At 37.0% G+C, this 27,090-nt stretch overlaps 1 protein-coding gene and 1 pseudogene across 1 annotated transcript in view; both read left to right on the top strand.

The window, feature by feature from the left end:
• The first annotated feature begins 492 nt into the window (after positions 1-492).
• LOC145694711 (phospholipid-transporting ATPase ABCA3-like) overlaps positions 493-27,090 on the top strand; it is a 147,661-nt gene continuing 121,063 nt past the window's right edge. The window contains exon 1 of the mRNA XM_081771240.1: positions 493-688. The gene's annotated coding sequence lies outside the window, so the exon portion shown is untranslated. The remainder of the gene's footprint in view (positions 689-27,090) is intronic.
• LOC145694014 (histone-lysine N-methyltransferase SETMAR-like) lies at positions 9,315-26,593 on the top strand (annotated as a pseudogene).

The raw sequence follows: 27,090 nt of genomic DNA, 5'->3' as shown, positions 1-27,090 counted from the left end.
TTGAAGCACCTATATAAATCTCATTTGCAGTTTATGATATTGAATCCAGATATGTCTATTTAAAAGGTTGTGTGAAGCACTTTTGATGATCTCTTCCTCCTTCCGGCGCAAAAATTAGTAATTAATGTAATTTTGAACAACATCAACAGCTTAGCACTATTACAAGTAAACAAAATAAAATTATTCGTGGAAAAGCTAATATTCTCTATTCAGATAAGCCGCCCTCGGGGGAAAATATCAGATGCCAAGGACACACATTTTAAATTATCCAACAAAGCACATCTTATGATACCAGTAATACATATGAGTTTAGGTACAAAGTGTTTCGTTGGCAACACTGTAATTTACAACAAAATTAAAGGAGGCCCATATAAACAGGGCTATGACGTCGAAGCTGTTTCAATGATGACGTCATTATTAGAAGGAAGTTGTTGTCTGCAATCATTATCAATGCGCAGAAACAAAATGTTTTCCTCGTTGCATTCACTTGAATGAAACACGTTTCGGTGTTGTTCATTTTCCTCCGATGAGTCCAACATGTGTTAGTGGAAACTAGGCTCGACAGAAACAATGACGCACCGTACATCTTGTTTTTGTGTTCACTTTCTTTGATGACTGTTTTGAGATGAAAGAGTGACCATCTTACTAAACAGCATCTTTCCCAGCAATCACCGTTCGCAATGTCAAGGTAAGTCCTTGATTTCGTGCCAATGGCCGCTAGTTTCTGTGTGCAAGTGAAGGTGTTTTGTGTACTTGAAAGCATGCTTACTCTCCATGACATTAGGTGCACATTCTTTTTTTCTTTTTTTAATGCACATTCCATCGCTTGTCAGTACGAGTTGCTGCGCCCGAGCCTTCAGACTACTGTAGATCTACGCTATAGGTTAAAATAGGGTGACCAAATAGTAAACTAGAAAAAACGGACATCTTTTATTTCTGGATAGGTTGCTCCCCTAAATATATTTTTTAGCCTCTCCGTTCTCTCTCTCTCTCTTTGTATCTCTCACAAAAAAGGGCAAATTTACACTTTTCCTTTTAAAACCTATTGAAACGGTTGTGGAATTAATTAGATAATAAGTAACTATCAGCAGCTAACAAAAAAATGAAGAATTTGAAAACATTACTAAAAACATATGAGTGCTCTAATCTATCACCGACAGGATTTATTATAACTGTCAGCATCGGATTCCAACTCCTTTTATTTGTATTCTCTTACTTTTAGACATTATTTCATTTACAACTAGGGTTCCTTTTACTTTCACTTTTATAGCTCTATACTTTTGTTCCCCTTCCTAAATGAAAGTATGTTACATCTTAGTCAAATCACGGAAACACTGTACTGTAGGGCCTATTGATGAAAATGAAAATGAAATGAAATCTTTGAGTTTTACGTCCCACGGTTATGCCGGTTAGGCTAAAAGAGACGGTGATGATGAGTAATGGATGAAATGGTGGAATGAAGAAAGTGGGAGGAAACGGGAGAGCCCCGAGAAAACCCACGCACACGGTGTTTGTCCACCACAAAGTTCACTTGGCGGGGGCTGAGATCGAACCCGGAACCCCAAGCACCAGAGGTGAACGCACTGTACTGATGACAGTGCCTTAATCTTCCGCCGCCCGGAAAAGAGAGTAAAAAAGATTACATTTGTTCTCCATAAGACTTTCAGCCCCTTGCACTGCCGTCTGCGGAGTGGGGAGGCCTAGGAGGGAAAACACTGCAGCCGCCACATCCAATATTGCAAACGTCATAATGACGTTGCTGAGTAGGCCCTAATTAGACATATTCTAATATAATCACATAGCTTAGAAAATAATATAAATTAGGAAATTTTAGCGATTCGAAAGTTTTTTTTGTACCCAATGTATATACGTAAATACGGGACATTTTGGCGTCCCGGGAGAAGTTTTCGGGACACCGGAAATGGTAGTGAAAAAACGGGACAATCCCGTTTTTACGGGACGGCTGGTCACCCTAGGTTAAAATCGTGTATAATTAAAAGTTGTAGCGATTTACGCTTAACAAATTTATTATCAGAGGCGGATCTAGAAGGTAAAAACTGACGGGGAAACCAGAAATCAGAATACGATTGGTATATCATGGGTTTTCCTATAGACTTTCAAAAATATATAAGTTATAGGCCTAGCTTCAATTATTTTTGTCATTCTAAAAGGTAAGGGGGGGGGGCTAGGGCTCCTGGCTCCGAACTAGGTTCGCCTCTATTATTTAGTTTGTCCATCAAGCAATATGTGGTTACACAAATGATTATAGCCCTCATCTTAGTAATAAACAGCAAATCACGTTTATAATCAGTAATCATCACTGTCCATTTTTAAATAATTAAATTCAATTAGTTTTAATTGATAATTAATTGTTTTAGTTTAACGTCCCTTTCAGCAGCGAGGCTATATGAGACGGGACCTACTGATTAACGGGGAATCCGAACCACATAAGCTTCGGCCGGGTTTATTATTCTAGCCTCTATACAGAGTGTTTGCAGTAAATTGAATGATTTTTATAGCATTGACCTACAAATATTAGAAGAATACAATACAATATTGAGGGGAAAGTTTGTAATAATATGATACGTGAAAAATTAACTTTTAACATTGTAACATCATAAAGTTAATATTCGAAACTTAAACGGCCCTCTTTTGCCGTGCTCCTCATTGGAACCCTGTTAATTATGCCGCTGACATCGATGTAGCTATAAAGAGGTGGCAATATTGGGATCCGTCCCACCAAGCATGGGCAGCGATTAGGGGGGACAAGAGGGGGCAGTTTCCACCATTCTTTAAAGTGACCCCTTAATGTATATAGTTCCATTTGGAAATGTAAAGTTTTTCTATGTATTACTGGTTCATAGAAAAATGATCCCATATAATATTTGCTATTATGTGAGTACGAACATGGGGTCCCGGGTTCAAACCCTGCTCCCGCCAAGTGAACTTTGTGGTGGACAAACACCGTGTGCGTGGGTTTTCTCGGGGTTCTCCCATTTCCTCCCACTTTCTTCATTCCACCATTTCATTCATTTCTCATAATCACCGTCTCCTTTCGCCTAACCGGCATAACCGTGGGACGTAAAACTCACAGATTTCATTTCATTTTGTGAGTACGTATTGGTTATTTGTTTTCTCGTGGAGTTAAGATAGCTACAGGAATTGCGTTTTAATTGCAATTGAAATCAATTAATATTGCATTATGTATTTCTTTAAATGCTAGTTAACATATGCTTGTAGTATTTACTGTCTCATTTTCAAAGTAATAACATGCATTTAATAGCATGTGTGGAATTATAAATATAACGTGTTCATTAATCCCCAGTTTCAATATAACGTCTACAAAACAAGCCTCATTCATTACTATGATTAATATTATCCTTTTTATTTATTGTTTTACAAATTTGTTATTAAATAATCTATCACACAATTTTCCATACTGAATTTTAAGATGTTCATGAGCCAGGGGCGGATCCAGGGGGGGGGGGGCGATCGGGGCAATCGCCCCCCCCAGAAGAGGAAACTTTCTTATTTTATATATACAAATAAAACCCATCCAAAAAGTTTGGAGCCCTTCAAAGTAGCAGTATGACAACCTACCGCCCCCCCCCCCAGAAGTCGGACCTGGATCCGCCCCTGTCATGAGCAAGGAATCGAATCTCTTCTTACACTTCTGTTATTTAAGAGTACACAGGGCTAGTACCTACTTGCATTGCTCTTGTCAATGTACTTAATAAAATATGAAATACGATATACGATATGTTAACTGGAAAATATAGTATCCTTCTAGTTATACAACCTTTCGCGAATATTCAGATCATGTCTTGCCCTTCCACTTTTAACTGCCAATTGCCGCTACTGCCACCAAGTGATATAATGGTCCCCGAAATGGTGGTCCGCCTGTTAGTAGTTTATAAATCTTGTTGAATACTTTCAGGAAATGAAAAAAGTTTGCTTATGGTAAAAAAAAAAAAAAAAAAAAAAAACATAAGGCACGGTGATTTAGTGATAGAATGCTTACCTGTGATACATGGGGATCTTGGTTCGATCCCCCGACAAGTAAGTTTGTTGTGGACAACATCGTGTCCGTGGGTTTTTTCGGGGTACTCTATATTTTTACTATTTTCTCATTGCACCAATTTCACCATCATTATTTACTTGCTTTAATCATCATCTCCTTCAGCTCAAAAGTCAGAATCGTGGGACTTTTCGTGAAATATTTCATTTTCATTTTCATTTCCAAAAGAAAAACAGTTTTAAAAATAATAAAATATGAGTCTCACTTTGTAGCGATTTAGATCAACACAACGCAAAATTTGCGTTATAGTTTGCAAAAATCAGCATACCTGCTTATACCATATTTTGCATTGCGATCCGTAAACGCGTGTTTTTGTGTATTTTCTATGTGTCTTTATGTGGAAGAGCATTGCACTGAGAGATAAGTACAAGATCTATTATCTATAAGCGTTTGAGAATCACATAAAACATAAGATACATAAGAAATCATCAAAATTTAATCGAGCAGAACTGTATATCTTGTCAAGATGGTACTGAGCCCAAACAATGGTTTGTTAAATCTTCTTGATTGAGTTGATTTTAAAATGAAATGAAATCTTTACGTCTGGCGGTTATGCTGGCTAGGCTAAAGGAGACGGTGATGATGAGGAATGAATAAAATGGTGGAATGAAGAAAGTGGGAGGAAACGGGACAATTCCGAGAAAACTCGCGAACATGGTGTTTATCCACCAGAAAACTCACTTGTGAGTTGATTTTGAGTTTAGCGTACTTTTTAGCAGCGAGGATATATGAGACGTGGACCTACTGATTAACGTAGAATCCGAGCTCCCGCCAGGAATCGAACCCGGTTCTCCTACGCCAAAGACGCGTACGCTAACCGTTTAGCCATGAAGGAGCTCTTTAAATCTTCTTGTAAAAATGAAATGGAAGCTTTTAGCTTTATACCATGTAGACTAAACAAGACAATGATGATGAGAAATGATTGAAATGGTGGAATGAAGAAAGTGGGAGGAAACGGGAGATCCTGAGGAAAACCACGCACATGGTCCACCACAAAGCTCACTTGGCGCGAGCTGGGATCGAATCAAGTACCCCATGCACCAGCGATGAACAGTCTACCACTCAGCTATCGCGGCCCTTAAATCTTCTTCTATAGTGTATGTTCAAAAATCACTGTATAGTTTTCAGTATGGATAGACGTAGAAATATACATTTGTATGAATTAAACTTATAAATGTATTTTGGAGTGCCCTTGTGAGTGAATAGTTTTACGCCTTCACCTGTTGTGTGGCATGCGTAAGTTTGGTTCTTGATGAAGCACTTTAGGTTTGTATTCAACGTAGCTTGGTACCGAAAACGAACATTAAAGCTCTAAAAACCAAAAACTAAAGACCTAAATTCTAAAAACAAATATCGCTATTACGTTTTGCTCACATTAAAAAAAAAAGGGTTTTCTAATTTTTATTGTAATATATTTGCGTTTGAAAGCATGATAGAATAAAACGTACTTGTGCACTGAAAACTGCGTTCCAGATGTAACCGAAATTCATGTATTTTAATTAACAGTGTTCAATACTTGGAACATATATAATTCTTACCCATTAATTCATTTTCCGTTTTCTTTCAAATAAGCTGGAATTTTAATGGTTTGACTTCACTGATTTCTTCTTTAAATCTGTTTAGATGATCCTTACTTCATGAAAATTCAATTTTATTTATTTAAAGCTGAAAGCACGTGTCAATGTCGGGTCTTAATTCAGAACCTGAATAAAGAAGAGACAGCACCCATTCTTGCTGGCTGTTTAGACCATCAATTAAAAGAGAGGGGAAAGGCCTTTAACTCTACATAGTTCATGGTATTCATCCTCTGCTGTTATATAAATCCTCACAACCATGACGTAATGGGGGTTGCATACACGTCAAGTCGTTATGAGAAAGCACGTGAAACATTTTCAGCCCCAAATCTGACTCCTCGAGCCGAAAATAAAAGAAAAAAGAAATCGAAGAGGCTTAGATCTGATGAAGATATATCTGTCTGTAAATTTTCGTAATTCTAGGTCACTCATTTCCATGCAAAAAGCTAATGACCGACAGACACACTATTTTATTATTATAGTGACAATTCTGTGGCCACAAGGCAAAAGCTGATACGTCATTTAGCGAAAAATAATTTATATATCATTTGGTTCAGCACCTTGAGCCAAAATGTGGTCAAATAATCATAAAAGTACACTACTCTACAATGAAATCTTTATACAAAGAGAAAATAGCTGTTCTTAATAGATTTTTGGGCGCTGAACACGAAAATAACAGTAAAAAGAAGAAAAAAATAGTCTCCTATTAAGTTTCCGAGTAAAGAGACAATTTATGCTTTGCATTAGATTACAAAATAGGATGTTTAAATAGTAGGAAAGAAATTGTCCTCTTCTCGTTAGTGGGAAACATCTGATGCTTCTCTGTAAAGCATCCAGAAGTCTTCAAAGCAATATTCCACTTTCCTCTTTATTGCTGTTCAACTACTGCAATGTTCTGATGAAATCTCTCCCCATGTCCATCACTAAACACACTACAGTTCTCAGAGGTCATCTATATGGGAAATCTAGAAAATCCATCTTCAGTGTCATGTTGCAGTTAAATTCCTCATAAACAAGAATGAGTTCTTCTAAAAGGTCCAGGTGAAAACAATACGAAGCGTATTGTTCATCAGAAGTAAGAATGGACTCAGACTGCTGGATCTCCGGAAAGCAGGCGTACCTGCGGACCAATGAATGTTCTTTATCTTATTTTCTTAGACGCGGGAACTTGTGACACAAATATTGAAATGCACGTTTGTTTTTGGTTATAGTCTTAATGAACCCCAGCTTTATGTGTAATGGTGGTAGTACAATCTTGCTAGAATTCCCTAGAGGCCCGTGTGCAACATTGTGTTGTATCAGCTGGTCGTCGCAGCTACTCCTTCTTGTAATGTAATTGTCTTTCGCGCCTATCCAATTTAACAGATATACGAGGGTTGGAACTTAGTGTCAACACTGCTATGGAGACACTATGCAATGAAATGTACTAGTGGCGCTTGTAGCGCACGTTGTTGACATACCTACCTAACCTCTGAGCAAATAGACTCACCCGTCCCACATCACCGGCAGGCGCACAAGCGAGGGAAGCACAGTAACTTGTGAGCGAGCGGTCTAACGTAAAGGTGTCACTATGTTTTCAAAACAGGAACAACGGAGTTGGATCAGGATTGAATGTGCCAGATGTCGTACAGCACGAGAGTGTCATCAAGGGCTTCAAGAGGCGTGTGGAGAATCGGCATTGCCGTACAGAACAGTGGCACGATGGGTAAAAGCCTTCAACGAAGATTGGCAAACTGTGGTAAACTTGCATCGGGCAGGTCGTCCTATCGTCTCTGAAGAAGAAGTGCAAGCTGTTGCCGCGTTAGTGGGCAGTGATCGACGCCTGACGATTCGTGAGCTCGCTCACCAAACCGGATTAGCGCATACGAATGTGCTTTTCATTCTGAAGGAACGCCTGGACATGCGCAAAATTGCATCACGATAGGTTCCGCATGAGTTGACGGAAATACAGAAATGGATGCGTTACGACGCTGCTCAGACGCATTTGGAGCGCTATGAGCGCGAAGGCGAGGCTTTATTACGCCGTATCGCAACACTAGATGAGACATGGGCCAGATCTTACGAGCCAACATTGAAACGCCAATCCAACGAATGGCGTCATTATGGGTCACCGCGAAAGTCGAAAGTGCGTCAGAGCCCCAGTGTAGTGAAAATTGTGGTGATTCTCGTGTACGACTGTGATAGTGTTATCCTAACGCATTACATTTTTCCAGGGCAGACCGTCAATGCAGTCCACCGTACCGAATTCTTCCGATCCATCACACGTGAGAGAAAGCAGTTCTATGATTGATGTAGAGCCCAGGCTTCACGAGTCTTCTCGGTCACTATAGTTTCAAATTCTAACAAGATCAGATTATCTGGTTCTGTGTGGTTCACATGAGGAAGATGTTCGCATACTATATATGCAGTATCTGCATTATTGATTGATGAATAAGCCGGTATACCACCTGTTCCTAGGAATTTATCATCATTATCTTTATCAATAGTTCTCGAAACCTTAACTGGAGGATGAGGGACAATTCAATCCCTCTCTCCATGAGCCACTGTACAAATGACAGATGATATTACAGTGTATTTATTGTCCCTTTCCCTGTTCATATTTACATATTTTTTTAAAGAAGTTATTATACAGAAGAAGCAATCGGGAACGCGGTTGGTGGGTTCACAATAAATAACGAAAACAGCAAAACACATTGAGACTCTTTCCATGTAGCCAAGCATTCAGCGTTGTTGAGCATGCCGTACAACACACACATGGAGCTTAAATTTTATCTACAGTAGGTCTCCAACATGACATGCGAAGTACGAAAGTATTTATTCTTTCTCTCTTCTTCTTCTTTTTTAAAAATTTGTTTCCTACTGGAGTAATGGTCGCTTCCTCGATGCACAAACCACATCCTCACATGTGTGACAGAAGTTATCTCGATTGTTACTATAGGTGCGGGACATTATAATACACTTAAATATAAACACCTGAAAAGCATCGCAGACAACAAGTTAATAAAATAAAATTCATTTAAAATACAGTACCTTCAACGACAATTACACGCTAAAAATTAAAACCGAATTATGTTCATGACACGTGTTCTTCTTAACAGAGCAAATGAAATGGATAGGATGGCTATTATCATATGACAGGTCATGATTTGACATCATGTGTCACTGATATGAGCAGTGTTGCTAGATTGCATCAGAATTAGAGGTCTGCATGGGCCGGAAATTTTAAACCCGGCCTGTGCATTTATAATGTTAGGCCCGACCCGAGTCCGAAATATGTTTTAGCATCGCAAAATTATATTCTTATTTACAGCAATTATTAGGTTGTAAAGAAAGTTATTGCGGTTTTTTTTTTTACTTCCATTTTCAGTGATGTATTTTCAAGTCAAGTGTCGTTATAATATTGTGCCTATATATATATGATTAAAGCGCGTTTTTAGCTCTATCTATTCGTTGTATTGGTCAGGGGCGGATCCAGAACCGACTTCTGGGGGGGGGCGGTAGGTTGTCATACTGCTACTTTTAAGGGCTCCAAACTTTGGGGTGGGTTTATTTATGTATGTAAAATAAGAAAGTTTCCTCTTCTGGGGGGGGGCGATCGCCCCTGGTATTGATTTTGTTTTGAAATACTATTTTTTAACTTTTTTCTGAACTTCAAAAATAGTATGGACAAGAGGCGAATTCGCACGATTTTCTTGTTCCAGTTCAAAGGCCGAAAAGCTGCCCAGACAGCTCGTGATATCAACGATGCGTTTGGCCCAGGAACCACTAACGTACGTACGGCACAATGGTGGTTCAAGAACTTTCGCAGCGGTGACGAGAACCTGGAAGATGACGAGCACAGTGATCGGCCATCTGCTGTTGACAACAACCAACTGAGAGCCTTAGTCGAAGCCAATCTACGCACAACTGTTCGAGAGCGTGCTAAAGACCTGGGTGTAATGCCTATGATAATTTCCAACCACCTGCAAGAGATTAGGAAGTCAAAAAACACGATAAATGAGTGACGCATGAATTGACCAAAAATCATCGAAATCGTCGTTTTGAGGTGCCATCTTCTCTTCTTCTGCGGAACAAAAACGACCCGTTTCTCGACAGGATTGTGACGTGTGATGAGATGTGGATCCTTTACAATAATCGGCGACGTTCGGCGCAGTGGCTGGACGTCGGCGAAGCTCCTCATTAGTTCCCGAAGCCAAAACTCCACCCACAAAAGATCATGGTGACTGTTTGGTGGTCTGCAGCCGGTCTCATCCATCACAGCTTCCTGAATCTGGGCTAAACGATTACGGCGAAGAAGCACTGCCAACAAATCGACGAAATGACCAGAAGTTTCGAAGTATGTGCGCGGCTTTGGTCAACAGAAAGGGATAAAACTGAAAAAGGGCCATTGCCATAGAAACCACCGTTTCCATAACAACGAATCCTGTCACCGCTCGTCAATCTAAAACTGATAAGGGGCATGAAAGAAGAAAAGAAAGAAAGCTCTGTAACAAATGTGATGCATGGAATAAGTCGTGAGTGGGAACCTTTCACCCCTGGTGGGGATATTCATGAAGCTATCAGCTTATGTCTAATTATATTGGAATATAATATCCATTTCTTAATTTCGAACATACTAGGTTCGATCGAAATGAGAAAACTTTTTTATCGGACTTCTGAAGAAAATAAAATCAAATAAATACATGACCGTGTTTATTACATATAGAATACCCAGTCACGACCCCCTTTTCAGTTTTATTAAAAATAGAAGAAGAAGAAGATGAAGAAAGGAAAAGGAAGATAGAAGAGGAAAAAGGTAAAGTAAGGAGGTGATAAAGAGGAAACTGTTACTGGATATTTTGAGAAATATGGTAAAGGAAAAGTGAATAATTATCGAATTGGGATCATTTCCAATAGCTATTGGGTGAATGTTTGGTATTAAGGTGATCAAAGGTAGACACATGTTAACCCATACATCCCAGACCTAGATCCATTTAACCCCAACTACCGAATTATCCCAATCTAGCTCTGAGATAGATGAGAAAGTTTAATTTAACCGTTTATTCAATATTTCCAGAAGTTCTAGACTAATATTCAATATTTGAAAAATAAACGACGAAGTTGATGGCATGCTAGAATCGACCACAGAGAAAGAAAAGAAAAAAATCAGAGTATCACATATTTGTCGAAGATTTTGACTTTCACAGTTTTCCCATGATGATCATTCGTTCAGGCTACTTCGGTCCTTTTTACTTCCTTCATAGAGCCAACTTAAATTAAGTTAGTATTGACATTCAATGACTTTAATTGCCAACTACCATTAATTATAATAAGTCACACATATATGTCAAAATAATTGGTGCACTTAATACTAAACCTACATTTCACTCACACACACATTCATACAGGACAATGTATACTTCAGGTTGTATTTAGTTGAATTAAACTAACCTAACTACATTTCTATAGACATTTATTACATTTCAATAAAAGAAAACTTAGTTTGACATAACAGAAAAAATTTAATACATGAAAAGAATGTTTCATAAGCATGCACAGAAATCTGCTACTTTCAGCAATATCAAATAACACATTTCTCTTTCTAGAGATATTAAAAGTTGGATTACATAAAAAAAAATCGACAACAGACGAAAGACAAAAGAAAAATAAAGGGAAAAAAAGAAATTCAAAGGTCAATATATTTAAGATTCAGTGCAATGAATACATATCATTGCGGGAAAAAGAAAGAAAAAAAATATAATTGGTTAATCATTCTTTAAAAAAAAGCACTTTAGTAGCATTTTATTGAGTCTCTGTCCCAAGAGGAGACATTTCGACAATTTTATGAGTCTTTGTTCTCACGTCGATAATAACTCCTTTTTCAACTCTCTTTACGCACTATGATTTGTGTCCATGAGAGTATTTAGTCGTTTTGGTTTTAACTATAGACAAATAGTTGCTTCATATTATATATATATAAATTTCTCATTTCGTCACTTGACGCACTTGATATAAAATTTCAAAGTTTATCAAGATTTAAAATATCGAGTCCAGTCCCAAACATTGGGAACATATTTCCATATTCCTGTATTCACATTAAATTATTAACCAAATTTCAGTTCATTGAATTTAAGATCACTAATTTTTTTTTTTAGTATAGATCGTGTAGTCAAAAGATTCTAGTCACTGAATAGTTAGGTTTCCGATCGTAGGGGAAGGATTTGTTTCATAGTTTTCTGATAGAAGATTCGTTGGTGGGGCGCACTGTTTCGTAGCTTACTAATTTCACTATGATCTCGCAAAATAAATTTGGATAAGGATTAGGGTTATTTTTACTTTTCTTACGACCTGCTACTTGTTTTATTTACATGCAGTATTTAACATGATATTCAACTTTAATAGTCACAAACATCAATAACAACTCAACAAAATGTAATTTATTACAATTTACGCGGTAATGCTGTATATCACAAATAGTTGGTCAATATCGGGTGTCAAAAATCTATGGCAACCTAAAAACAACCAGGGTAAATACCGAGCCCTTTACATACATACTCGCATATATATATATTCATATTACTCAATATAATAAATTTCATTTTAATATCCATCATAGTATTTCGTCGACATTTAAATTCTACATAACCGTTTATATTCAACAAGTATTCACGCTTGCTTGGCTCAAAATAAACAAAAACCCTGACTATCAAAATTCACTTTTTTCCCTCATAAGGTTGCAACATTGTACTTTATATGTAAACCCGATAATCAATAATCATTCTCAATTTACTAAAGATCCGCGTATAAAGAAATAGTTGGTGTTATTTAATAAGTTGACATAAGAGGTGGAAATACAACAAATAGAGCAGGCACGTAACTTTTCAAACTATGTAAGTACATATATATATATATATGTATATAGAGAGAAAGAAAAAATCAAGGTTATTCGAAACTAGTGGGCCCAAACTACTAATACATACACACTATATGACCAATCAATAGAAAGAAAACCAGAAATCAGTCGTCAATGGGTATAATTTGTACGATCAATGAATAACAAATAAGTTTCTAGGAATCTTAAAGCATAGTGTACCTTCTCGTCAGTTTCTCCCGTGGTGGATTGAATATCGCGAAAATGGTCCTGAGTTGTGCTGCAATACCTCCACGAATTGCATCCCTCGATGTCTCAGTTAGTACATACGATCGAAATAAGTGATATGAAATATTATATGTTTTCATGTGTTTCAGAAACCGGGGGGGGGGGGAGGTTGAAAAATTAAAAAAATAACTCTAGAGGAGAAGTAGAAGAAGAATAGGTAAAGAGAGAGAAGACAGAACACTACAACTACGAAAGATAAGTGGTCGAATTTACGTATACAACATACTAGAACCAAATATTCTCTTTTATGCCAAAAAGGGTTCGGCTTACCAAATAAATAGCCGAAAAAGATCTCTGCAAAAATGAGACAAGTCTGTGTCCACGATGGGATTTTCGGAAAGACAAAGGCTTTAGGGAAATCCCACCACTCACCGTATCCGGTCAACACCCTTGCAGATCCCAGAATCCTCCGGAAGGTTAGAGACGGCGTTAATTTAGAATTTCAAAAGGAAAAAAAATCATCCGACCTCTAAGAAACTAGAAGATTCCAGAATAGAAATGAAATTAGAGTAATAGCTAAGATATCCCTAATTAGAATTTGCCAAAATAAAAAAAAATTAAATAAACTGAATTTTGGATCGGTGATTTCTATTGCCAAACCTCACCGATAGCTCCCCTTCGCAGAATGCGCTAAATTCTGAGGCATCGATTAATTTCCATCACTATCTAATTTGGAAACTGAGAAAAGAAGACGAAAATATTCAAGGGGGGAGGGGTCGATGCCCGGGTACGGTAATGACATAAATATTAATTTAGTAGCAGTTGATTTAATCGGATAGTCCGAACTGAGTTATATGAGCACTGCATAATAAATAAATAAGGTAAGCAACGAAAAAAATCTCGGAGAGGCAATGAATGTTAAAGGTACAAATGACCGAAACCTGTACTTTTCGATGATCACAGGATATAGCAGTTATCTTTTCTTAGTTATCATTTTTGTCAACCTTTAGGAGTAATTCCCACATGATGCTACCCTATCTATTGAAAGGCTTAAGATCCGGGGCTGTTATTATGAGGTACTTAAATGCGAAGTAACACACAATTCCCAACTACAATTTACTATCCAAGTAGCAAACTCGGTTGGATGAATGTACTGGTGTAGAAGTCAAAACGCGAGAGATTTCTTTTTAGTAAACGTATTCATATTTTCACTATATAACATACACTAGGCCTATCCATTTAAATATAGGTGTCATATCATCTCATTCATATTATTTTATATCATATTATTAATATATCATTACATTCATTCATTATCTACTAATTTTCGCGCGAAGTAATATTTTATAGACACCCTATTTCATACATTTTACACGCAGGCCATACACATATTTATATTACACACTAATAAATATATAATTATCACAATCTGTCACGCTTAAACCACTACACGATAACATTCATCGAACCACGTACTCTTTGTTTCGAAGCACCCAAATTGTATTTACTTCACAGTTTAAAAAAAAAATCATACGTGTATTCACTGAAAGTTAACAAAATATGGGCTTTACTTCTATTAAGAAAATAGGTATTCTTAATTTCAGTGGATATTTCAATTACTACTGGACCTAGCAAGCTGAAATTTTCAGTACAGTAAGATCTCATGCTATCTTATATGAAGGTATACTCATCTGAACCGAAAACCATGTCCACGGGATGTAATTTGAGAATAAATGGCCAAAATCAATCAATCTAGATCACTAAGTCATGCGATGTCGTAATGTCAACAAACAACTGATTAGCGAAACCGGACGCAATGGCGCTGTAGTGGAGGCATAATTTACCGTGTACTAAAATATAGCCTTACACTTGCTAATCAAATCTATAATATTTACTCTGGTTTAGTATACTTCGAGTTAGACAAATGGTACTAAATTAACGCATATTTATACACTGTCCTTATGGTAAAATCACGCACTCATACAGAACTACGAACTACACACCACTATAAATACTACACATAAATACTATTAACTAAACAAACACCATTGAATTACATGCATATTGAAGAAAAGTACTCCTTTTTGGTATATAGAGTTGGTTCTATTAAACTTTAGGGGCAAAATGAGGAGGGTAACCCTAGGTCCAATTGACCTGGCCAATTACTTGAAACAGGTTTACAAAATAATTACTAAAGAGTGATGCCCTGGGGGCACCTTAACGAGGTTTATGGAGGGACCCTTCCCCTGAAAGGGGAAAAGGCCCTAAAACAAATAATAACTAACCCATTTCCCCGCTAGAATTGGTTCAATTTGGAAAAGGGGATAGGAGCCCTTTTACGCTAGCTTAAGCTGCCATTTTGATAGTTAGTATTACAAAACCTACTACATACAGACACTTACTAAAAAAAATCACATTTAAACTATACACTATAGAATATACGAAACCAGGTCGTATTTCCCCTAATCCCTAACTGAATCTATGGTTTGAAAGAAAAAAAATAAAGTCACTATTTCACTCTGTCTATTCTAGCTGGGCAGCAAACATGGCTTCCTAGTAAACAGAAATCCGGAATTTGTTATTTCTCCTTGGTTTTGCAGTTCTTTCAGCTAAAGTATAGGTTTACAGGCTCCTATATAATCTTATGGCGTTTACTACGGCATTTAATCTGATTTTTAATGGATTTTCACTAAAAATTTAAGTCCTTGCCAGCAAATATAGAGTAGATGCTGTTCACGGCTGTGCTCGTAGAATCGTCTTTTATTATTATGATAACATTGCGCCGAAAAAGCCAGAGGTAGGAGAATTCCTCCAATCAGAACGAAAACTTTAGCCGCGGAAATTACAAAACAAATAGAAATTTGGCAAATCCAGATATAACCGGATCTGAAAGTGACTATGGACTAGTGAGAGGGGGTGAGGGAAAGATTAGGTGCCTGACTAAATTCTACATTGGTCTGAAATTAAGAAAATTTATATCCAATGACGGAACTATGTTTCGGTATGACGTCAGAATGGTAAACCTTGTAACTATTCAACTTGTATATGCGAAAATGGGATTTACACTTAATCAAAATATAAATAAAATATATTATTCAGTGGGAATATGGTTACTAATGAAACCTTTCGATTCATTATATTTAATTCGAAGTAAAGAGAGTAAATAAATTGTGTAACTAAACCGAAATTGAATTAAAAAAATTACTAGGTACAGGGTGCGTAAAAAAAAAGTTGCCATTACTTTCAACTGTAATGGTACATTACAGCTTTCCCCGGCCCATTAACAAAATTTTGTTAGAATAACAAAATTTTGCAAATTGGGAATACTAACTACTGATGCTTGTTAAGTTAACACACTCATTCATCCCATTCAAACAATACCAGTCACACTATGACAGTATATTATATCTACTTGGGGTATTGCGCGAGTAATTCACTACGTTTATCTTCTGTACAATTGAAAATCTTTAAATTTCGAAAATTGTGAGTTCCGATACTTTTTTTTTGTAGTGTTCACATAGCAATAGAACGGATAGAAGTTCTAACTGTGACATCAACAGAGACAATTCGTAAGGCTTCAGCCGTCGACTAGTATATCTGATGACATTAGCCCGCAGTTTCTCGACTATCACTTTTATTTAATATTGTTCTAGGCTCACCGTTACCACGCACTTGCGAAGGGACTGAATTCTGGGGTCGATTTACATTATTGTTACTATTATTGTTATTACCCTGACTATTACCGTTCTCCCTTCTTCCGTACGTCCTGTTAAAATTCCTCCTGGTGTTATCGCCCCTATCCGGGTTCGATTCCATGTTGGTACGGTCATAGGGACGATAACTCCGGCGATTGTTGAACATGGGCCGATTCCTGAATAGTCGCCGGCCATTATTGTTGTTTTCTGAGCCATACCCACTAGGATAACGAGATCCAGCTTGGGTATAACTCAGGAAATCTGTCTGGCAACTTGCCGTTACCTTCGTCTTCGTCGGTTTTAGAATCTTTGCCTGTCGGGCGAAGTATCGTTTTGGTGGACCACCAACTTCCTTGCCGCACAAGGCAGCTAAACGTGAGGTGACTTCTCGCACCGTTTGGCACAAGTGGGAGGCTATGGCCCGGGACTCATCGGGTGGAAGAGCGTTAACTATAATATCTACCAGTTCGGCCTGAGAGGGATGTTCAGCTATCTGATAATATAGTTCAATGATTTTCCAAGCATAGTCCAAAAGGGACCCATACTTGAAGCGATCATACCCGAGTGATTGTAAGTTTCTCTTTTAGAGCCGCTCGATGTGCTCATTACAATACTCTTCCTTGAAAAGAATCAAAAAATCACTGAACGTCCGGATTTGGTATTTAACAGAGGCAAACCATGCGCCCGAAGCGGCGATCAAACATTTTTCGACTATTTGTAGGCGTTCCCCATCAGTAAGTTTGTACATATCTAGATATTGCTGCAATCTTCGCAGGAAAACTCGAGGTAACCCGTTAGCAATGTTCCCATCGAAAGTGGGAAAACGTTCAATATCCCGGAGGGAAACTTTAGAGCTCATACTATACGGGGCAGGAAAAGAATCTATTGGAATCAACGCGTTATCCTGAGCGGTTGGGGTTGTCACCGGATTTGCCACCGACGGAGTGGTCACCGAACTGAACGCTCCCATATGACCAAGAGAGGTTTTATAATTAGTGTTGACCATGTGAGGTTCGAACTTAGGACCCACCACGGCAGTAACCGACGGTCCGGCACATCTCCTTTCCCCTCCTGGCAGCACGCTGTAAGATTGTACCATTCCAAAGGTAGAGTGAGCATTTACGCTAGTGACTGTTGTAGTCACAACACTCGACTGCATCGGTACATCGAAATTACTCAACCATGATTTCGAGGTTGGCTGATGCGGGGGACAATACATTGCTGTGTCCCGTGCATCAGGCAACACTTGACTCTTTCCCGGTTGGACGTTACTTGTTTCTGGGAAAATTTTCCCTGGAGAATCGCCATCAGGAAAAGGATAGGAGATATCAGACTTGACGAGTTCCAATTTAGTAATATTCCCCTTAAGACTGTCTACTTCGGTTTGAATTTGACCAATCCTTTGATCAACCGACTCTAGTTTGTTTTCTATTGATAGGTTAGATATTACAACATTTAATTTACTTATTTCAGCCTGCTGCTGTTCAACCTTTTGTTCGATGTCACAAAATCTTTTGTTTGTGCTCTCAAACCTTACATCTATTTCATTTAATTTTTCATTTGTTTCTTCTCTGAGCTGCTCGGTAGAATGTTGGGCCTGGTATCTAACCTGCTCTAGTTCAGTAGACGTTTGCTCCTTCAATTTGCTAATCGAAGAAGCAAAGTCTAAACAGATCTGGTCAAATTTATTGTTTAGTACCTCGAATCGAGCGTCGGTCTCTCGTTTCGAGGTATCAAACTTTTCATTTATTTCACGTCTCATTTCTGCATTCTCACGCCTCATTTCTGCACCGTTCTGTTTCAATTCATCAAATTTGTTGTTCATCATTTGCATCATTTGGCGAATTAATGCAGACATGTCAGACCCTCCAGATGACATTCCTTAATTCGGGTTTGCCGTCTGATCCCGAGAATCACTGTGATTTCCATTCTTTTCCTCATCATCGAGGTCAGATATCTCCGCTGGAGATATTTGGCCTCGGTCCTTTTCACAATCCTTACAGTATTTTATTATTTCGCCGGTTTGAACTTTTTTTGCATTTTCAGCAGTATCATCTGAATTGGTACAAGCAAAGTGGATCCATTTTAGTCCACAACCGGTGCATCTTATTAATCTCCGCGGGGCGCGAGATCTTTTCTCTTTTTCATCTAATGTGCATTGAGTGCACGTGACTTCACATTCGTCCTGTGACAAAACAACTTTTTTATTTGTTGCCATAGCTTTGACACACTATACACTTTACAAAAGACAAGATATATATGAAAAATACACATATACTATAAAATACTTATTCGCTATCCAGACAAGTATTATTTATGAATTAAAGGACTCCCATTCTCTTTCCTTCCTTGAAACCCTTCTAGCGTTTAGTTCTAATTTAGAAAAAATTTTGACACTCCTTCTCTTTTTCCCCCTTAGAAAAGGAAACAAAAATGACAAAGTAGCCAACGACTCTAGTTGTTTCACTTGACTATAAAATTTCTCTTATTAATTTCAATGTTGTAATCAACTCAACATGCCTTCAACCTCACTCTTTGACATTCTTAAAAAAATTCAGATCTATCGGTCGCCATTTAAACTGAGATCCGTTGCCATGGGAACAAACGTTGCCATGACAACCATTCTTGTCGCGGCTCACCAATCTAAAACTGATTGGCATGATAACTGGTATTATTCAATAAGCATTTTCAGATCCGTTACCACAGCAAACATGCGTTACCATGGCAACAGTCTTGTCACGTGTCGCCACTCTAAAACTGAAAAAAGGCCGTTGCCATAGAAACCACCGTTTCCATAACAACGAATCCTGTCACCGCTCGTCAATCTAAAACTGATAAGGGGCATGAAAGAAGAAAAGAAAGAAAGCTCTGTAACAAATGTGATGCATGGAATAAGTCGTGAGTGGGAACCTTTCACCCCTGGTGGGGATATTCATGAAGCTATCAGCTTATGTCTAATTATATTGGAATATAATATCCATTTCTTAATTTCGAACATACTAGGTTCGATCGAAATGAGAAAACTTTTTTATCGGACTTCTGAAGAAAATAAAATCAAATAAATACATGACCGTGTTTATTACATATAGAATTCCCAGTCTCGACCCTCTTTTCAGTTTTATTAAAAATAGAAGAAGAAGAAGATGAAGAAAGGAAAAGGAAGATAGAAGAGGAAAAAGGTAAAGTAAGAAGGTGATAAAGAGGAAACTGTTACTGGATATTTTGAGAAATATGGTAAAGGAAAAGTGAATAATTATCGAATTGGGATCATTTCCAATAGCTATTGGGTGAATGTTTGGTATTAAGGTGATCAAAGGTAGACACATGTTAACCCATACATCCCAGACCTAGATCCATTTAACCCCAACTACCGAATTATCCCAATCTAGCTCTGAGATAGATGAGAAAGTTTAATTTAACCGTTTATTCAATATTTCCAGGAGTTCTAGACTAATATCCAATATTTGAAAAATAAACGACGAAGTTCATGGCATGCTAGAATCGACCACAGAAAAAGAAAAGAAAAAAATCAGAGTACTCAACATGCCTTCAACCTCACTCTTTGACATTCTTAAAAAAAATTCAGATCTATCGGTCGCCATTTAAACTGAGATCCGTTGCCATGGGAACAAACGTTGCCATGACAACCATTCTTGTCGCGGCTCACCAATCTAAAACTGATTGGCATGATAACTGGTATTATTCAATAAGCATTTTCAGATCCGTTACCACAGCAAACATGCGTTACCATGGCAACAGTCTTGTCACGTGTCGCCACTCTAAAACTGAAAAAAGGCCGTTGCCATAGAAACCACCGTTTCCATAACAACGAATCCTGTCACCGCTCGTCAATCTAAAACTGATAAGGGGCATGAAAGAAGAAAAGAAAGAAAGCTCTGTAACAAATGTGATGCATGGAATAAGTCGTGAGTGGGAACCTTTCACCCCTGGTGGGGATATTCATGAAGCTATCAGCTTATGTCTAATTATATTGGAATATAATATCCATTTCTTAATTTCGAACATACTAGGTTCGATCGAAATGAGAAAACTTTTTTATCGGACTTCTGAAGAAAATAAAATCAAATAAATACATGACCGTGTTTATTACATATAGAATTCCCAGTCTCGACCCTCTTTTCAGTTTTATTAAAAATAGAAGAAGAAGAAGATGAAGAAAGGAAAAGGAAGATAGAAGAGGAAAAAGGTAAAGTAAGAAGGTGATAAAGAGGAAACTGTTACTGGATATTTTGAGAAATATGGTAAAGGAAAAGTGAATAATTATCGAATTGGGATCATTTCCAATAGCTATTGGGTGAATGTTTGGTATTAAGGTGATCAAAGGTAGACACATGTTAACCCATACATCCCAGACCTAGATCCATTTAACCCCAACTACCGAATTATCCCAATCTAGCTCTGAGATAGATGAGAAAGTTTAATTTAACCGTTTATTCAATATTTCCAGGAGTTCTAGACTAATATCCAATATTTGAAAAATAAACGACGAAGTTGATGGCATGCTAGAATCGACCACAGAAAAAGAAAAGAAAAAAAATCAGAGTATCACATATTTGTCGAAGATTTTGACTTTCACAGTTTTCCCATGATGATCATTCGTTCAGGCTACTTCGGTCCTTTTTACTTCCTTCATAGAGCCAACTTAAATTAAGTTAGTATTGACATTCAATGACTTTAATTGCCAACTACCATTAATTATAATAAGTCACACATATATGTCAAAATAATTGGTGCACTTAATACTAAACCTACATTTCACTCACACACATATTCATACAGGACAATGTATACTTCAGGTTGTATTTAGTTGAATTAAACTAACCTAACTACATTTCTATAGACATTTATTACATTTCAATAAAAGAAAACTTAGTTTGACATAACAGAAAAAATTTAATACATGAAAAGAATGTTTCATAAGCATGCACAGAAATCTGCTACTTTCAGCAATATCAAATAACACATTTCTCTTTCTAGAGATATTAAAAGTTGGATTACATAAAAAAAATTCGACAACAGACGAAAGACAAAAGAAAAATAAAGGAAAAAAAAGAAATTCAAAGGTCAATATATTTAAGATTCAGTGCAATGAATACATATCATTGCGGGAAAAAGAAAGAAAAAAATATAATTGGTTAATCATTCTTTAAAAAAAAGCACTTTAGTAGCATTTTATTGAGTCTCTGTCCCAAGAGGAGACATTTCGACAATTTTATGAGTCTTTGTTCTCACGTCGATAATAACTCCTTTTTCAACTCTCTTTACGCACTATGATTTGTGTCCATGAGAGTATTTAGTCGTTTTGGTTTTAACTATAGACAAATAGTTGCTTCATATTATATATATATAAATTTCTCATTTCGTCACTTGACGCACTTGATATAAAATTTCAAAGTTTATCAAGATTTAAAATATCGAGTCCAGTCCCAAACATTGGGAACATATTTCCATATTCCTGTATTCACATTAAATTATTAACCAAATTTCAGTTCATTAAATTTAAGATCACTATTTTTTTTAGTATAGATCGTGTAGTCAAAAGATTCTAGTCACTGAATAGTTAGGTTTCCGATCGTAGGGGAAGGATTTGTTTCATAGTTTTCTGATAGAAGATTCGTTGGTGGGGCGCACTGTTTCGTAGCTTACTAATTTCACTATGATCTCGCAAAATAAATTTGGATAAGGATTAGGGTTATTTTTACTTTTCTTACGACCTGCTACTTGTTTTATTTACATGCAGTATTTAACATGATATTCAACTTTAATAGTCACAAACATCAATAACAACTCAACAAAATGTAATTTATTACAATTTACGCGGTAATACTGTATATCACAAATAGTTGGTCAATATCGGGTGTCAAAAATCTATGGCAACCTAAAAACAACCAGGGTAAATACCGAGCCCTTTACATACATACTCGCATATATATATATTCATATTACTCAATATAATAAATTTCATTTTAATATCCATCATAGTATTTCGTCGACATTTAAATTCTACATAACCGTTTATATTCAACAAGTATTCACGCTTGCTTGGCTCAAAATAAACAAAAACCCTGACTATCAAAATTCACTTTTTTCCCTCATAAGGTTGCAACATTGTACTTTATATGTAAACCCGATAATCAATAATCATTCTCAATTTACTAAAGATCCGCGTATAAAGAAATAGTTGGTGTTATTTAATAAGTTGACATAAGAGGTGGAAATACAACAAATAGAGCAGGCACGTAACTTTTCAAACTATGTAAGTACATATATATATATGTATATACAGAGAAAGAAAAAATCAAGGTTATTCGAAACTAGTGGGCCCAAACTACTAATACATACACACTATATGACCAATCAATAGAAAGAAAACCAGAAATCAGTCGTCAATGGGTATAATTTGTACGATCAATGAATAACAAATAAGTTTCTAGGAATCTTAAAGCATAGTGTACCTTCTCGTCAGTTTCTCCCGTGGTGGATTGAATATCGCGAAAATGGTCCTGAGTTGTGCTGCAATACCTCCACGAATTGCATCCCTCGATGTCTCAGTTAGTACATACGATCGAAATAAGTGATATGAAATATTATATGTTTTCATGTGTTTCAGAAACCGGGGGGGGAGGTTGAAAAATTAAAAAAATAACTCTAGAGGAGAAGTAGAAGAAGAATAGGTAAAGAGAGAGAAGACAGAACACTACAAATACGAAAGATAAGTGGTCGAATTTACGTATACAACATACTAGAACCAAATATTCTCTTTTATGCCAAAAAGGGTTCGGCTTACCAAATAAATAGCCGAAAAAGATCTCTGCAAAAATGAGACAAGTCTGTGTCCACGATGGGATTTTCGGAAAGACAAAGGCTTTAGGGAAATCCCACCACTCACCGTATCCGGTCAACACCCTTGCAGATCCCAGAATCCTCCGGAAGGTTAGAGACGGCGTTAATTTAGAATTTCAAAAGGAAAAAAAATCATCCGACCTCTAAGAAACTAGAAGATTCCAGAATAGTAATGAAATTAGAGTAATAGCTAAGATATCCCTAATTAGAATTTGCCAAAATAAAAAAAATTAAATAAACTGAATTTTGGATCGGTGATTTCTATTGCCAAACCTCACCGATAGCTCCCCTTCGCAGAATGCGCTAAATTCTGAGGCATCGATTAATTTCCATCACTATCTAGTTTGGAAACTGAGAAAAGAAGACGAAAATATTCAAGGGGGGAGGGGTCGATGCCCGGGTACGGTAATGACATAAATATTAATTTAGTAGCAGTTGATTTAATCGGATAGTCCGAACTGAGTTATATTAGCACTGCATAATAAATAAATAAGGTAAGCAACGAAAAAAAAATCTCGGAGAGGCAATGAATGTTAAAGGTACAAATGACCGATACCTGTACTTTTCGATGATCACAGGATATAGCAGTTATCTTTTCTTAGTTATCATTTTTGTCAACCTTTAGGAGTAATTCCCACATGATGCTACCCTATCTATTGAAAGGCTTAAGATCCGGGGCTGTTATTATGAGGTACTTAAATGCGAAGTAACACACAATTCCCAACTACAATTTACTATCCAAGTAGCAAACTCGGTTGGATGAATGTACTGGTGTAGAAGTCAAAACGCGAGAGATTTCTTTTTAGTAAACGTATTCATATTTTCACTATATAACATACACTAGGCCTATCCATTTAAATATAGGTGTCATATCATCTCATTCATATTATTTTATATCATATTATTAATATATCATTACATTCATTCATTATCTACTAATTTTCGCGCGAAGTAATATTTTATAGACACCCTATTTCATACATTTTACACGCAGGCCATACACATATTTATATTACACACTAATAAATATATAATTATCACAATCTGTCACGCTTAAACCACTACACGATAACATTCATCGAACCACGTACTCTTTGTTTCGAAGCACCCAAATTGTATTTACTTCACAGTTAAAAAAAAATCATACGTGTATTCACTGAAAGTTAAATTGTCAACGATTAATCTATTTCTGATTTGTTGATAAAACTAAAGCAACAATGGAATTTTTCTATAGCCACGGGAAAAGAGAATTTAATACTACATTTTGAAACAAATAGTAACAGCATATGGGCTTTACTTCTATTAAGAAAATAGGTATTCTTTATTTCAGTGGATATTTCAATTACTACTGGACCTAGCAAGCTGAAATTTTCAGTACAGTAAGATCTCATGCTATCTTATATGAAGGTATACTCATCTGAACCGAAAACCATGTCCACGGGATGTAATTTGAGAATAAATGGCCAAAATCAATCAATCTAGATCACTAAGTCATGCGATGTCGTAATGTCAACAAACAACTGATTAGCGAAACCGGACGCAATGGCGCTGTAGTGGAGGCATAATTTACCGTGTACTAAAATATAGCCTTACACTTGCTAATCAAATCTATAATATTTACTCTGGTTTAGTATACTTCGAGTTAGACAAATGGTACTAAATTAACGCATATTTATACACTGTCCTTATGGTAAAATCACGCACTCATACAGAACTACGAACTACACACCACTATAAATACTACACATAAATACTATTAACTAAACAAACACCATTGAATTACATGCATATTGAAGAAAAGTACTCCTTTTTGGTATATAGAGTTGGTTCTATTAAACTTTAGGGCAAAATGAGGAGGGTAACCCTAGGTCCAATTGACCTGGCCAATTACTTGAAACAGGTTTACAAAATAATTACTAAAGAGTGATGCCCTGGGGGCACCTTAACGAGGTTTATGGAGGGACCCTTCCCCTGAAAGGGGAAAAGGCCCTAAAACAAATAATAACTAACCCATTTCCCCGCTAGAATTGGTTCAATTTGGAAAAGGGGATAGGAGCCCTTTTACGCTAGCTTAAGCTGCCATTTTGATAGTTAGTATTACAAAACCTACTACATACAGACACTTACTAAAAAAAATCACATTTAAACTATACACTATAGAATATACGAAACCAGGTCGTATTTCCCCTAATCCCTAACTGAATCTATGGTTTGAAAGAAAAAAATAAAGTCACTATTTCACTCTGTCTATTCTAGCTGGGCAGCAAACATGGCTTCCTAGTAAACAGAAATCCGGAATTTGTTATTTCTCCTTGGTTTTGCAGTTCTTTCAGCTAAAGTATAGGTTTACAGGCTCCTATATAATCTTATGGCGTTTACTACGGCATTTAATCTGATTTTTAATGGATTTTCACTAAAAATTTAAGTCCTTGCCAGCAAATATAGAGTAGATGCTGTTCACGGCTGTGCTCGTAGAATCGTCTTTTATTATTATGATAACATTGCGCCGAAAAAGCCAGAGGTAGGAGAATTCCTCCAATCAGAACGAAAACTTTAGCCGCGGAAATTACAAAACAAATAGAAATTTGGCAAATCCAGATATAACCGGATCTGAAAGTGACTATGGACTAGTGAGAGGGGGTGAGGGAAAGATTAGGTACCTGACTAAATTCTACATTGGTCTGAAATTAAGAAAATTTATATCCAATGACGGAACTATGTTTCGGTATGACGTCAGAATGGTAAACCTTGTAACTATTCAACTTGTATATGCGAAAATGGGATTTACACCTAATCAAAATATAAATAAAATATATTATTCAGTGGGAATATGGTTACTAATGAAACCTTTCGATTCATTATATTTAATTCGAAGTAAAGAGAGTAAATAAATTGTGTAACTAAACCGAAATTGAATAAAAAAAAATTACTAGGTACAGGGTGCGTAAAAAAAAAAGTTGCCATTACTTTCAACTGTAATGGTACATTACAGGGACCAATCATGCTCCACGACTACGCTTGTCCCCATGTTGCACAACAGACGCTGGGAAGGTTGAACGCATTGGGCTACGAAACTCTGCCTCATCCAACATACTCGCCGGACCTTTCGCCCATCGACTACCACTTTTTCAGGCATCTCGACAACTTCCTCCGAGAGAAATACTTCAATAGCAGAGACCATACCGAAGCGACCTTCAACGACTTCGTCGCGTCCAGAACTCCAGAATTCTGTGCTATCGGCATTAACACATTTGTTTCTCGTTGGCAAAAGTGTATTGATTGTCATGCTTTTTATTTCGATTAATAAAAGTTTGTTTGAATTGAGATATGCTCGTTTGAAATTGAAGGTTGGAAACCGCAAGAACTTTCTTTACAACCTGATAGAAGTTTGATTTTGTAGTTGTGCTTTAAGAGTTCTCCAGAAAGAACTGTCCAAACGTCCAATAGATATCGTTGTACAGTACATTTATAAAGTTAGGCCCGAAAAGGCCCTAGAAATGTGGTTGTATATTTAAAAATTTACGGTCCGAGCCCGGCCCGGGCTCGAAATGATATATGCTTTGTAGGCCCGCGTCCGGCACGCTGGCTGCTTGGAGTTCAAGCCCGCGGGCTCAGCCCGAGCCTCTATAGACCTCTAATCAGAGGTACATCTTGCACGTAGCCAAGGGGTGGGTCCGAGGGGTCCGTACCCCCTTTCGAAACCATAAATGAAAAAATTATGGAAGGATGAAACAAAAAGAAACGAGAAAAAGAAGAATCAGCGTTAAAAGTATAAAACTACAGCAAACATTTGGTTCTCTT

The sequence above is a fragment of the Thermobia domestica genome, chromosome 9, assembly GCF_964235325.1.
Source record: "Thermobia domestica chromosome 9, izTheDome1.hap1.1, whole genome shotgun sequence".
Lineage (NCBI taxonomy): Eukaryota > Metazoa > Arthropoda > Insecta > Zygentoma > Lepismatidae > Thermobia > Thermobia domestica.
This window is presented reverse-complemented; position numbering and strand designations above follow the sequence as displayed.